Below are 13,847 nucleotides of genomic sequence, written 5' to 3'. Positions count from 1 at the left end.
CCAGAGCCTGAACTAGCCATCTTCTGTAACCAGGCAAGACTTCCAGTGGAGGAATTCGAACACCAATCCAGCTTACAATACATCCTGCCTACAAGAAGCTGGATAAAGGTAAAGAAGAAATTGTGGGAGTGGACAACAAATGACTGGTCCAAGAGAGGAAGCCCACCCCTGACACTGCCTGGAGGGCCAGGACTCAGAGGCTGGATAGCCCAGAGACCTAAGAGAGAACCAAACATGAATGGCAAAAAGGAAAAAGATCAATGAAACAATACCTAACTATATTCTGATACACTTACAGATTGGCATCTAGTCCTATCATCATCAGAGAGATTTCACCCTGAAACTGACAGAAACAGACACAGAGACCCACGGGCAAACATTAGGCAGAGTTTGGGGAATCCTGAGGAAGAGAGCTAGGAAGGAGTGTAGGATCCAGAGGAGTCAAGGACAAGAAAACCCACAGAATCAACTAAGTGGGACTCACAGGCTGAACCACTAACCAGGAAGCCTACATAGGACTGTCTCTTTTTTTTTTTAACTTTTCTTTTTTTATATGTGGATTTTTTTACATGTATTCTACAGTCTGGTTTTATATGATAAGACATAAACTGCAGGCTTGCAATGTGGTATTTGGACAAGAGATGACTACAATCAAGATAAACAGCACTTCCCAGATTGGCTGTAATAATCACACCACATTATGCTGTTGGTCCGTTCTCCCTCAGCAGGCTTCTCCACCACAGCATTGCTGTCTTAGGGCAGATGGTTAGCTGTGCCAACCATCGGGACATCTATTCTCTAGACGATAGTGATTCACCCCTCCATCCCAAGCCCTCTGCCACACACCTTAAGTTATGATAGGTAAAGCCATCTTCACAGTTACCACAGGGCTGCCAGGAACCCCCCATTCAGAACTCCTGTTGTAAGTGGGCCCCAAGGATCCTTGGGGGTCTTCTAATCACCCAGCTTCTGCACTGAGGACGAAACACCTCTCAGAGCTTACTACTAAGGGACTGCTTTAAGCCACAGGCTCAAGTCCCATTGGTGCTGGGAGTGTCAATCACTCTAAACTCCTCTGAGCTGACCTCAGAGTCCATGTGTGAAAAGAGGGCTTTCACGATTTGATTTCACAGGTCCATCCAGAATCACCTAGGGGGATCTCTCCAAGCTCATTGCCCCGATTTGCTATGTAGCTCTTGCTTCAATGGGATCCCACCATACTGCCACCCAGTCTTGCCTTACTGGGCACTTCTCACTTCAATGTCAGGAACAGTCATCTTCTGGAGTCACATAGAGACCATAAAGCAAGAGCTAGTTCATTCTAAAATACAGAGCTCAGCCTGCACTCCCACAAAAGCCACTACCAATAATGCCTTGTTAGCCAAGATTGTGGTCTTTATACATTACTTTAAAAACCCACTCTTCCCATAACTGGCTGAAAGGAAACAGGAAATCAGGTCTACAGCACTCCTGACACACAGGCCTATAGGACGGTCTAACCACTGTCAGAAATAGCAAAACAAGGTAACACCAGAGACAACATGATAGAAAGAGGCAAGCGCAGAAACCAAGACTACGTGGCATCATCAGAGCCCAATTCTTCCACCAAATCAAATACTGAATATCCAAACACACCAGAAAAGCAAGATCTAGATTTAAAATCACGTTTGATCATGATGATGGAGGACTTCAAGAAAGACAGAAAGAACTCCCTTAGAGAAATGCAGGAAAACACAAATAAACAAGCAGAAGCCTATAAAGAGGAAACACAAAAACACCTGAAAGAATTACAGGAAAACACAATCAAACAAGTGAAGGATTTGAAAATGGAAATAGGGAATGCCCTGGGTTCGGTCCCCAGCTCCGAAAAAAAAAAAAAAAAAAGAAAATGGGAATAGAAACAATAAAGCACAAAGGGAGACAACCCTGGATATAGAAAACCAAGGGAAGAGACAAGGAGCCATAGATACAAGTATCACCAACAGAATACAAGAGATAGAAGAGAGAATTTCAGGAGCAGAAGATTCCATAGAAATCATTGACACAACAGTCAAAGATAATGTAAAACTGAAAAAGCCACTGGCCCAAAACATACAGGAAATCCAGGACACAATGAGAAGATCAAACCTAAGGATAATAGGTAGAGAAGAGAGTGAAGACTCCCAGCTCAAAGGACCACTAAATATCTTCAACAGAATCATAGAAGAAAACTTCCCTAATCTAAAGAAAGAGATGTCCATAAACATACAAGAAGCCTACAGAACTCCAAATAGATTGGACCAGAAAAGAAACTCCTCCCATCACATAATAGTTAAAACACCAAATGCACAAAACAAAGAAAAAATATTAAAAGCAGTAAGGGGAAAAGGTCAAGTAACATATAAAGGCAGACCTATCAGAATTACACCAGACTTCTCACCAGAGACTATGGAAACCAGAAGATCCTGAACAGATGTCATACAGACCCTAAGAGAACACAAATGCCAGGCCAGGTTACTGTATCCAGCAAAACGCTCAATTAACATAAAGGGAGAAACAAAGATATACCATGACAAAACCAAATGTACACAATATCTTTCTACAAATCCAGCCCTACAAAGGATAATAAATGGTAAGGCCCAACACAAGTAGGTAAGCTACACCCTAGAAAAAGCAAGAAACTAATCGTTTTGCAATAAAACAAAGAGAAGAAAAGCACACAAACATAATGTCACATCCAAACACGAATATAACAGGAAGCAACAATTACTATTCCTTAATAACTCTCAACATCAGTGGACTCAATTCCCCAATAAAAAGACACAGATTAACAAACTGGATACTCAATGAGGACCCAACATTTTGGTGCCTACAGGAAACACACCTCAGAGACAAAGACAGCACTACCTCAGTGTAAAGGCTGGAAAACAACTTTCCAAGCAAATGGTCTGAAGAAGTAAGCTGAAGTAGCCATTCTAATATCGAATAAAATCAATTTTCAACCAAAAGTCATCAAAAAAGATAAGGAAGGACACTTCATATTCATCAAAGGAAAAATCCACCAAGATGAACTCTCAATCCTAAATATCTATGCTTCAAATACAAGGGCACCTACATACATAAAAGAAACCTTACTAAAGCTCAAAGCACATATTACACCTCACACAAAAATAATAGGAGATTTCAACACCCACTCTCATTGATGTGATCATGGAAACAGAAATTAAACAGAGACGTAGACAGACTAAGAGAAGTCATGAACCAAATGGACTTAACAGTTTATTATAGAACATTCTATCCTAAAACAAAAGGATATACCTTCTTCTCACCACCTCATGGTACTTTCTCCAAAACTGACTATATAATTGGTCATAAAATAGGCCTCAACAGATACAGAAAGATAGAAATAATCCCATGCGGTTTAGACCACCACAGGCTAAAGCTGGTCTTCAATATCAATAAGGAAAGAATGCCCACATATACATGGAAGTTGAGCAATGCTCTAATCAATGATAACCTGGTTGAGGAAGAAATAAAGAAAGAAATTACAGACTTTGTAGAATTTAATAAAAGTGAAGATACAACATACCCAAACTTATGAAACACAATGCAAGCTGTGCTAAAAGGAAAACTCATAGCTCTGAGTGCCTGCAAAAAGAATCAGGAGAGAGCATATATCAGCAGCTTGACAGCACACCTAAAAGCTCTAGAACAAAAAGAAGCAAATACACCTAGGAGGAGTAGAAGGCAGGAGCTGAAATCAACCAAGTAGAAACAAAAAGGAATATAAAAAGAACCAAAAGCTGGTTCTTTGAGAAAATCAACAAGATAGATAAACCCTTAGCCAGACTAATCAGAGGACACAGAAAGTGTGTCCAAATTAACAAAATCAGAGATGAAAAGGGAGACATAACAACAGAATCAGAGGAAATTCAAAAAATCATCAGATCCTACTACAAAAGCCTATTTTCAACAAAACTTGAAAATCTGAAGGAAATTTCCTAGACAGATACCAGGTACTGAAGTTAAATCAGGAACAGATAAACCAGTTAAACAACCCCATAACTTCTAAGGAAATAGAAGCAGTCATTGAAAGTCTCCCAACCAAAAAGAGCCCAGGTCCAGATGGGTTCAGTGCAGAATTCTATCAGACCTTCATAGAAGACCTCATTCCAATACTATCCAAACTATTCCAAAAAATTGAAACAGATGGATCACTACCGAAGTCCCTCTATGAAGCCACAATTACTCTTATACCTAAACCACACAAAGACCCAACAATGAAAGAGAACTTCAGACCAATTTCCCTTATGAATATTAACACAAAAATACTCAATAAAATTCTTGCAGACGGAATCCAAGAGCACATCAAAACAATCATTCATCATGATCAAGTAGGCTTCATCCCAGGTATGCAGGGATGGTTTAATATATGGAAAACCATCAACATAATCCACTATATAAATAAACTGAAAGATAAAAACCACATGATCATTTCAGTAGATGCTAAGAAAGCATTTGACAAAATTCAACACCCCTTCATGATAAAAGTACTGGAAAGAACAGGAATTCAAGGCCCATATCTAAACACAGTAAAAGCCATATACTGCAAACCAGTAGCTAATATTAAACTAAATGGAGAGAAACTTGAAGCAATCCCACTAAAATCAGGGACTAGACAAGGCTGCCCACTCTCTCCCTACTTATTAAATATAGTTCTTGAAGTCCTAGCCAGAGCAGTCAGACAAAAAATGGAGATCAAAGGGATACAGATTGGAAAAGAAGAAGTCAAATATCACTATTTGCAGATGATATGATAGTATATTTAAGTGATCCCAAAAGTTCCACTAGAAAACTACTAAACCTGATAAACACCTTCAGCAAAGTGGCTGGGTATAATACTAACTCAAATAAATCAGTAGCCTTCCTCTACACAAAAGAGAAACAAGCCGAGAAAGAAATTAGGGAAATGACACCCTTCACAATAGTCCCAAATAATATAAAATACCTGGTGTGACTTTAACCAAGCAAGTGAAAGATCTGTATGATAAGGACTTCAAGCCTCTGAAGAAAGAAATTGAAAAAGATCTCAGAAGATGGAAATATCTCCCATGCTCATGAATTGGCAGGATTAATATAGTAAAAATGGTCATTTTACAAAAAGTGATCTACAGATTCAATGCAATCCCCATCAAAATTCCAATCCAATTCTTCATAGAGTTAAATAGAATAATTTGCAAATTCGTCTGGAATAAAAAAACAAAAAAACAAAACCCAGGATAGCTAAAACTATCCTCAACAGTAAAAGGACTTCTCGGGGAATCACTATCCTTGAACTCAAGCAGTATTACAGAGCAATAGTGATAAAAAACTATATGGTATCAATACAGAGACAGGCAGATAGACCAGTGGAATAGAATTGAAGACCCAGAATTGAACCCACAGACCTATGGTCACTTGATTTTTGATACAGGAGCCAAAACCATCCAACGGAAAAAAGATAGCATTTTCAGCCAATGGTGTTGGTTCAACTGGAGGTCAACATGTAGAAGAATGCAGATCGATCCATTCTTATCACCCTGTACAAAGTCTAAGTCCAAGTGGATCAAGGACCTCCACATCAAACCAGATACACTCAAACTAATAGAAGAAAAAGTGGGGAAGCATCTCAAACAAATGGGCACTGGAGAAAATTTCCTGAACAAAACACCAATGGATTATGCTTTAAGATCAAGAATCGACAAATGGGATCTCATAAAACTACAAAGCTTATGTAAGGCAGAGGACACTTGTTAGGACAAAACAGCAAACAACAGATTGGGAAAAGATCTTTACCAATTCTACAACTGATAGAGGGCTCATATCCAAAATATACAAAGAACTCATGAAGTTAGACTACAGGGAGACAAATAACCCTATTAAAAAATGGGGTTCAAAGCTAAACAAAGAATTCACAGCTGAGGAATGCCGAATGGCTGAGAAACACCTAAAGAAATGTTCAACATCTTTAGTCATAAGGGAAATGCAAATCAAAACAACCCTGAGATTCCACCTCACACCAGTCAGAATGGCTAAGATCAAAAACTCCAGTGACAGCAGATGCTGGCAAGGATGTGGAGAAAGAGGAACACTCCTCCATTGTTGGTGGGATTGCAGACTGGTACAACCATTCTGGAAATAAGTCTGGAGGTTCCTCAGAAAATTGGACATTGAACTACCTGAGGACCCAGCTATACCTCTCTTGGGCACATACCCAAAAGATGCCCCAACATATAAAAAAGACACATGCTCCACTATGTTCATTGCAGCCTTATTTATAATAGCCAGAAGCTGGAAAGAACCCAGATGCCCTTCAGCAGCGGAATGGATACAGAAAATGTGGTACATCTACACAATGGAATACTACTCAGCTATCAAAAACAATGACTTAATGAAATTCATAGGCAAATGGATGGAACTGGAAAATATCATCCTGAGTGAGGTAACCCAATCACAGAAAAACATACATGGTATGCACTCATTTATAAGTTGATATTAGCCCAAATGCTCAAATTACCCTAAATGCACAGAATACATAAACTCAAGAAGGATGACCAAAATGTGGATGCTTCACTCCTTCTATAAAAGGGGAACAAGAAGGGATAGGGAGGCAAAGTTTAGAACAGAGGCTGAAGGAACACCCATTCAGAGCCTGCCCCTTATGTGGCCCATACATATACAGCCACCAATCTAGATAAGATGGATGAAGCAAAGAAGTGCAGGCTGACAGGAACCAGTTGTAGATCTCTCCTGAGAGACACAGCCAGAATATGGCAAATACATAGGCGAATGCCAACAGCAAACCACTGAACTGAGAATGGGACCCCCGTTGAAAGAATCAGAGAAAGGACTGAATGAGCTGAACGGGCTTGAGACCCCATATGAACATCAATGCCAACCAACCAGAGCTTCCAGGGACTAAGCCACTACCCAAAGACTATACATGGACTGACCCTGGACTCCAACTGCATAGGTAGCAATGAATAGCCTAGTAAGGGCACCAGTGGAAGGGGAAACCCTTGGTCCTGCCAAGGCTGGACTCCCAGTGAACGGGATTGTTGGGGGGAGGGTGGTAATGGGGGGGGCATGGGGAGGGGAACACCCATATAGAAGGGGAAGGGGAGGGGGGAGGGGGATATTGGCTTGGAAACCCGGAAAGGGAATAACAATTGAAATGTAAATAAGAAATACTCAATTTAATAAAGATGGAGAAAAAAAAAGAAACAGGGGAAGGGGGAAGAAGGTATGTGGGAGGGGGAAAGCAGATAACATTTGAAATGTAAATACATAAAATATCCAAGAAAAATAAAATTTAAAAAAAATTAAAAAAAACCAACAGTGACTCATATAATTATTAACACTAAATCAAATCAAATTTTAACTAAATGGAATCTAAGTTCCCTAAAGCAGCATCTCCATAAAGACAAATCACGATGTTTATGATCATTAGGACACAACGAACAAAAGCAACGCGGGTTTTCCAAGTCATCATCAGTGACTCTGAAATTTTGTCCTCTGAAAACGGACAAAAGTATAATCACCCAAAAGGGAAACAGACAGCAAGCTCGATGTCCCTGCCTCCAATGCCCTGGGTAAGACACAGTGCAATCAATAAGGGGCTGTGTTAAGTCTCAGTGTAAGCTTGCTGACACCGCTGAGTCTGACACTCTCTCAGATATACACCGTCCACAACTAAAGCAGCTTACTCTGTTTAGGTCTGTGGTAAGTGACATGGCAACCAATCCTAAGACACACTTTGAACTGGAAGGATCTATCCTTTAAAAGAAACTAACAGTTTCCAGTCCAATTATGTTCAAAGACCCATGAAAGTGAAAACGCAGGCAAGAAATAGAGGCTCTGTGCCCTAGGTTTCCTTTTTAAGAATATTTCCTGCCCCAATAATAGCCTTCTCGTTTATCTTACAAAACTTTAAAACCTCAAATCAACTGCCCGTGGGGCAAACCTAAAGCCAGGCCCACTTTCTGTGCGTTCATCTGATAGACTGCCTAGGAATGTACAGAGCCACCGCCAACTCTCAGGCCGCAGGGACCACCTCACAGCCTCACACAGAGAGAGCTGTGCATCAACAAAACCCTTCTTGGGGGTCCCTCGATAGCTGCAAAGCAGCCAAGAGCTAGTGTCGTCTGAGGCGGCTGACAGGTCTGTGCGACGGGGAAGTCTTTTCTCCTATTGCCCAGGGATTCAAGGGAAGAGGCACAGAACTCCACTGGATTCCAGGACACCAGAACGGTACACAGTACCTGTAGAGTTCGTTACTGTAAATAAAGTCACCCAGGTATCAGCCTGGGACCCATTGACAACATTGACCTTCAGCTCCCCCAACAAACAGAGCTCACATATCGAGATTCTCTTCAGTCGCAGTTGGTAGCACTTTCTCTGGGCGCAATCTGGGGTTTTCTTTCTCTTTAGCACAATGTTGGAGGCCTTCCTGGCTCCAGTCTCAGTTGGTGTGGATTCTACGTGTGTTTCACACTTGTCAGGCTTGGAATCTGCTCTCCTGCAAAGACTGGAGAAGACTTCCTGGCTGATCCTCTGCAGTTGGATGACAGGCCGCATCTTTAAGACCTGGAAAAAGCCGTCTCCTTGTTCAATTAACACAGGTAAAGCCTTCAGGGCCTCACTCATTTCCTTAGCTATGACTTCTCCACGGCTTTTCAGATCTTCCACACGAGAAGCTGGGTCAGGGTCACATTTCAGGTCCAGAGGAGGCACGACAGGATGATACTGCTTCAGACTCGCATGCTGTGCTTTCAAGGTTTTGATTAGCTCTCCAGGATCCTTCTGGGATACTGCCTCCGCTTTGTTGTCACATCTACTATGAGCTCATCAAATTCATCTTCAAGCACTTTGATGTCAGAATCCACAAAACAATGATCTGTAGCTTCCTCCCAGGCCTGTCCATTAATGCTGACATTATCCTGCACAGCCGACTCAAAAGTCCACTGCGCGTCCCGAAGCAGGAGCTCGCGGATGTCCTCCGGCAGCGCAGCTCGAGCTCCTGCATGAAGCAATCGCACATCTCTATCACTTCCACCATGGCCCTCTTCAAGGTGCAGCGCACTCGGAAGTCCTCTAGGGGAGAAACTGCTGCCATGGCCTGGGAATCTAAGGCGGCCTGGGCATCTTGATCCTGCGGGGCGGAGACAAGCACTGTTTCAGGGGCACCCGCCAACTTCCCGGTTTAGGACTGACTCTTCGCATATGTGTTACACTTGTTTCGCTTGATCTTCTTGTGGGACTCATAACGGTGAGAGCAGATTCTGTCTCTGCTCCATTGCGTGCTTTTGGGAGCCTTTTCTTCTACTGGGTTGCCTCATCCAGCCTTAATAGGAGAGGAGGTACCTACCTACTCTTACTGCAACTTGGTATGCCATGACTGGCTGATATCAATGGGAGGCCTGAAAAGAAACAGAAGAGTGCAGATATGCAGCTCAGTCTCTATGTGGGTCCCCCAACAACTGGAGCAGACTCTCTCTTCTCCCTAAGCTGTTGCCTATCCCCGTGGACAGCAGGGCTGCTTTTGTCTGTGCCAACGTCTAGCATGGACCTTTAAAGCATCTCAAGAACGGACAGATAGGATCTGCACAAAATCAGAGTCTCAGGCAAGGATGCAGGTGCAGGCTGACAGGTGACTCGTTCTGAAGCTGCGCTCGGAGACAGTTCCCGGGTTTTCTCTCTGAGTTCACCTAAGTCTTTTATTGGTTACATGCCTCCTTGTTATACAGTAATACATAATCAACCTTTTCATTATTTTCCTCAAACCCATTATTTTTCTGAAAGGAGAAGAAAAAAAAAACAGATGTAACTATGTCATCAGAAAGCACAATGCACACAAAAAGTCACAGTTCAGTGTCTACAGAAGCAAGTTATACATTAACTTTTAACTCTCTGAAAAAAACCTCCAAATCACAGGTCATCCAGGCATAAACTTGCGATTATAGCATTACCATGAAAACATAAAGGTACTGAACAGGTCAGGGTAATGCTAATATTTTAACTTGTCTAAATTTGCAGAATCTCTTCCTTCAGTTTATTAAGCCCATCTGAATATCTATCTCTACAGTGCTTTTCAAACTCTTTTCCATATGCAGTATTAATTGTCCTTGCAGCTTCCCCAGGGCTCCTTCACAGGCCTGAATTCTATCTCTTAGAATGTGTGCCCTAATGTCCTTAGACAGGTGATGCTAGGGAGTCCAATCGGTATGTTCTAATCTTTCCAGGAAAAGTCATTTCATTAATCCAACAGCCCCCTCATAAGGTCCAAACTCTTCTACCCATTCTTTTTTTTTTTTTTCTTTTTTTCGGAGCTGGGGACCGAACCCAGGGCCTTGTGCTTGCTAGGCAAGTGCTCTACCGCTGAGCTAAATCCCCAACCCCTCTACCCATTCTTTTATCTTTTTTATTATGCTGATATATTCCAGTTTTCCCCAATAATAATTCTGGATCAAACTTTCTATTGTTAGAGATCTCCCCACATGGGGGCCCTCATCATTGCTCATTAATCCAGTAGATCCAGTTGTTTCTCCCTCTGTCTTGTCCCTTGTAGTCCATGGACATCCCTGTCCTTAGTGAGCCAGGCCCAGTGTTGCTTTTCCCTGGGGTCTTTAATTTTCTTAACTACTAAAACTTCAGGTTTCTCAAAAACATTTCCTGCTTCAAATATTCCTGATACAACTTAATCATCATGAGTTGGCTAAATTTTTCCAGAGAACAATTAAGGCAGTCAGCCTCCACATCCAGAACCCCTTGTCCCAGTATGCCTACGTTGACTGCTTGAATTGACAGGGCCAGAGGGGCTTGTCCCTAATAGACATTAGAGCCATTTCCTTCTCTAGTAATGCTCACAATTCCCTTTCCCAGAAAATTTTACCATAGTTGTATTTAAGGACAAATATATAGAAAAAGGCAAAACAGATAAGCATACAAGAAAAAGCAACACCATACTAGAAAGCCAAAGATGCATCATTCAGTTTGATGGTGCTCCCATAGTCAAAACTGTGTCATGAACATGTGTTCAAAATCGTCTCACCTGACATGTCTGGCCTCAGTGGGAGGGATGTGCCTAACCCTGCAGAGACCTGATTCACCAGAGTTCAGGGATACTGGGGGCAGGGCATCCACTCAGAGGAGAAGGGGGAGAGTTGGGGGGGGGGACTCCCTGAGGGGAGCCTGGGAAGGGGCAGTGAAATTAATTAATTAATTAATAGCAGAAACAATACTTTCACAAGATTGCATAATAATTGTTTGCCAGCTACATCACCAAACCTAATGTCCTCCAATTCCATTTTGCTTCAGGTAAAAGAAATTTATTGATTTTATATCTGAATATTTCATTGTGAATCTATATCACATATCTTTATCTAGCTATCTGTTGGGAGGCACTTGGATTGGTCTCAAATTGTGAGTCGTGCTGCTAATAAACATGAGTCTCTTCAATGTGTTAATTTTGTTTTATTTGGACAGATCCATTCAGAGGTGGGAGAACTGGGTCATACCACTTATTTTTAGTTCTTTCAGGAATCTCTATACTTGGAGGAAATGCCATAATCTACAACAGCTATGATAATTTTTATTCACACCAACAAGGTATGAGAGTTCCATTTTCTCAAAGTCTTCACTTTTGTTTTTGTCTGCTTTGTTCTTAGAACAGCCATTCTGAGTAGGTGAGATCTTATCTCACCATGGTTTGGTTTGACATTGGGAACTGAACCTAGATCTGTCCTCATGCTAAGCATATGTTCTACTGCTCTGTCTATTGTGGTTTTATTTGAATTCCTTTGATGGTTAATGGTATTGAACGTTTTCTCACATCTGTTTTTGAAGTTTTTTAAAAGAGATATCTATCCAGATTATGTGTCCATTTTAAATTGGATTATTATTTCGTTATAGCTGACTTTTGAGTTCACGACATATTCTACATATTAATCCTCTCTCAGATTAGTAGAGTGAAAAAATTGTCTATAATTCTGATGGCTGTTGCTTCACTCTATCAATTATTTCCTTTGCTGTACAGGTACTTCTCAATTTCATATAATGCTACTTTTCTGTTTTGTCTTTGTTATTTGTGTCTTTGAGGTCTTAATGTAAAAAAGTATTTTCTATACTGATGTCTGAGGTTTCTGCTGTAATTTCTAGTTGGATTGTAGTTCTTTTGCTTACATATAAGATTTTTTTTTAATTTATTGATTTGTTTTTTGAGACAAAGTCTCACTATGTAGCTTTGGAAGGCCTTGAACTCATAAAGGTCCACCTGCCTCTAAAATTCAAGAGTTTGGATCAAAGGCGTATACCACTATACCTAGTGTCATATAAGTTTTTGATCCACTTAGAGATGATTCTTGTAGGGTAAGATATAGTTTCTTTCTTTCTTTCTTTCTTTCTTTCTTTTTTTTTTTTACAGAACAGCAAACACCTTTATTACACGAGTTATGACAGTTTATTTGCCTTTCCCGGCTTTGATCTTCCGCAGATAGAACTCCAGCTCCTTGCCTTCGAGCACATAGCCATCTGCTCTGTCACACTGGCCTGGTCTTGAGGCAATACAGGCGAGAAGCTTGCCCTGCTGGAACTGCTCCTCCAGAAGACTGCTGATTTTGGCATTCTTTTTCCTTTCATCATATTTCTTTTGAATTTTCTTTGATCCTTTTTTGTTTAAAATCTCTTCCTCCTCAGGAGTCAGCTTGTCCCCCCCCGCCCCCACTTCTTGCGGCCCAGGGGCAGTGCATAGTGGGACTCGTACCACTGTCGGTACCATGTGCTGTCAATAAGCACAATGCAGTTCTTCACCAGGGTCTTGGTGCGGACGAGCTCGTTATTGGATGCATTGTAGACAACATCAATGATCCTTGTTTTGCAAGTACAACACTCAGAGCCCCAGGAAAAGTTCCCCACATCCAATCTCGGAGCAGGATACTTCTTATTACCTCCTCGAACTCGGACTGTGTGTATGCAGCGAGGGCCAATCTTACTTAGTGTTGGCGGCCGGCGTCCCAGCTCATACTTCCTCTTCTTGTGGTAGGGTTTTTCTCTTACCCCCGTCTTGCAGCACCTGTGCCAGTTGTCCCGAGAGATGCCCATCGCTTGGCGCTGTCTGGAAAGAGGAAGCCAAGATATAGTTTCTTTATTCTATATATGTATATACAGTTTTCCTAGCACCATTTATCAAATGGCTATCCATTATTCAATGTTATTGAAAATCACTTGGCTGTAGACATTTGGGTTTGCTTGTGGAATTGCTATCTGTCCTATTATTTTTGTGTCTGTTTTTAAGCAGATACTCTAACAGAGTCTTACAACCTTAGTAGGCCCACACTTGCCTTAGCACAATTAATTTCATGATGAAAATGATGAAAGTACCATTCAGGCCATAGAACTCATGCCAAAAGTAAAAAAAAAAAAAAAAAAATTCCAATCCATCAAAGTCCATAGTTCTGGGAAAGTCTGTAAGTGACATTGCTTTGTGCTTCTGTAGTTCTACTTCCAGCTAACTGTTCTTGTTAACTTAAGTATGTCAACCCAGAACATTGATTTTGTGCTTAAAAACTCACCCTGAGAAAGGCTCAGGACTACACTGGAATCTTAAATACCCAGTGTAGATAACAGATAGCTAATTAAAGACTTTCTTTTTTAAAAATCATATCAAAATGTACTTTATTAAACCCATGTCTGAATGGTCTTCTCTGGTGTATACCCAACAACAAATATTAAATTGGTTTGGTTACTATGGCTCTCCAAATCAAGTATTGTGATGACTCCAACTTTATTCTTTTTGTTTTGTTTTCTCTTTTTTTATATATATATATTGTGTG

At 41.1% G+C, this 13,847-nt stretch overlaps 2 pseudogenes; both read right to left on the bottom strand.

Moving 5' to 3' along the window:
- Positions 1-7,455: 7,455 nt before the first annotated feature.
- Nsl1-ps1 (NSL1 component of MIS12 kinetochore complex, pseudogene 1) lies at positions 7,456-11,737 on the bottom strand (annotated as a pseudogene).
- On the bottom strand, positions 12,427-13,144 carry Rps8-ps18 (ribosomal protein S8, pseudogene 18; annotated as a pseudogene).

This window comes from Rattus norvegicus, chromosome 4 (assembly GCF_021556685.1).
Source record: "Rattus norvegicus strain SHRSP/BbbUtx chromosome 4, alternate assembly SHRSP_T2T, whole genome shotgun sequence".
In the NCBI taxonomy this organism is placed as follows: Eukaryota; Metazoa; Chordata; class Mammalia; order Rodentia; family Muridae; genus Rattus; species Rattus norvegicus.
Note: the sequence above shows the minus strand (reverse complement) of the source record. Positions and strands in the feature narration are given on the sequence as shown.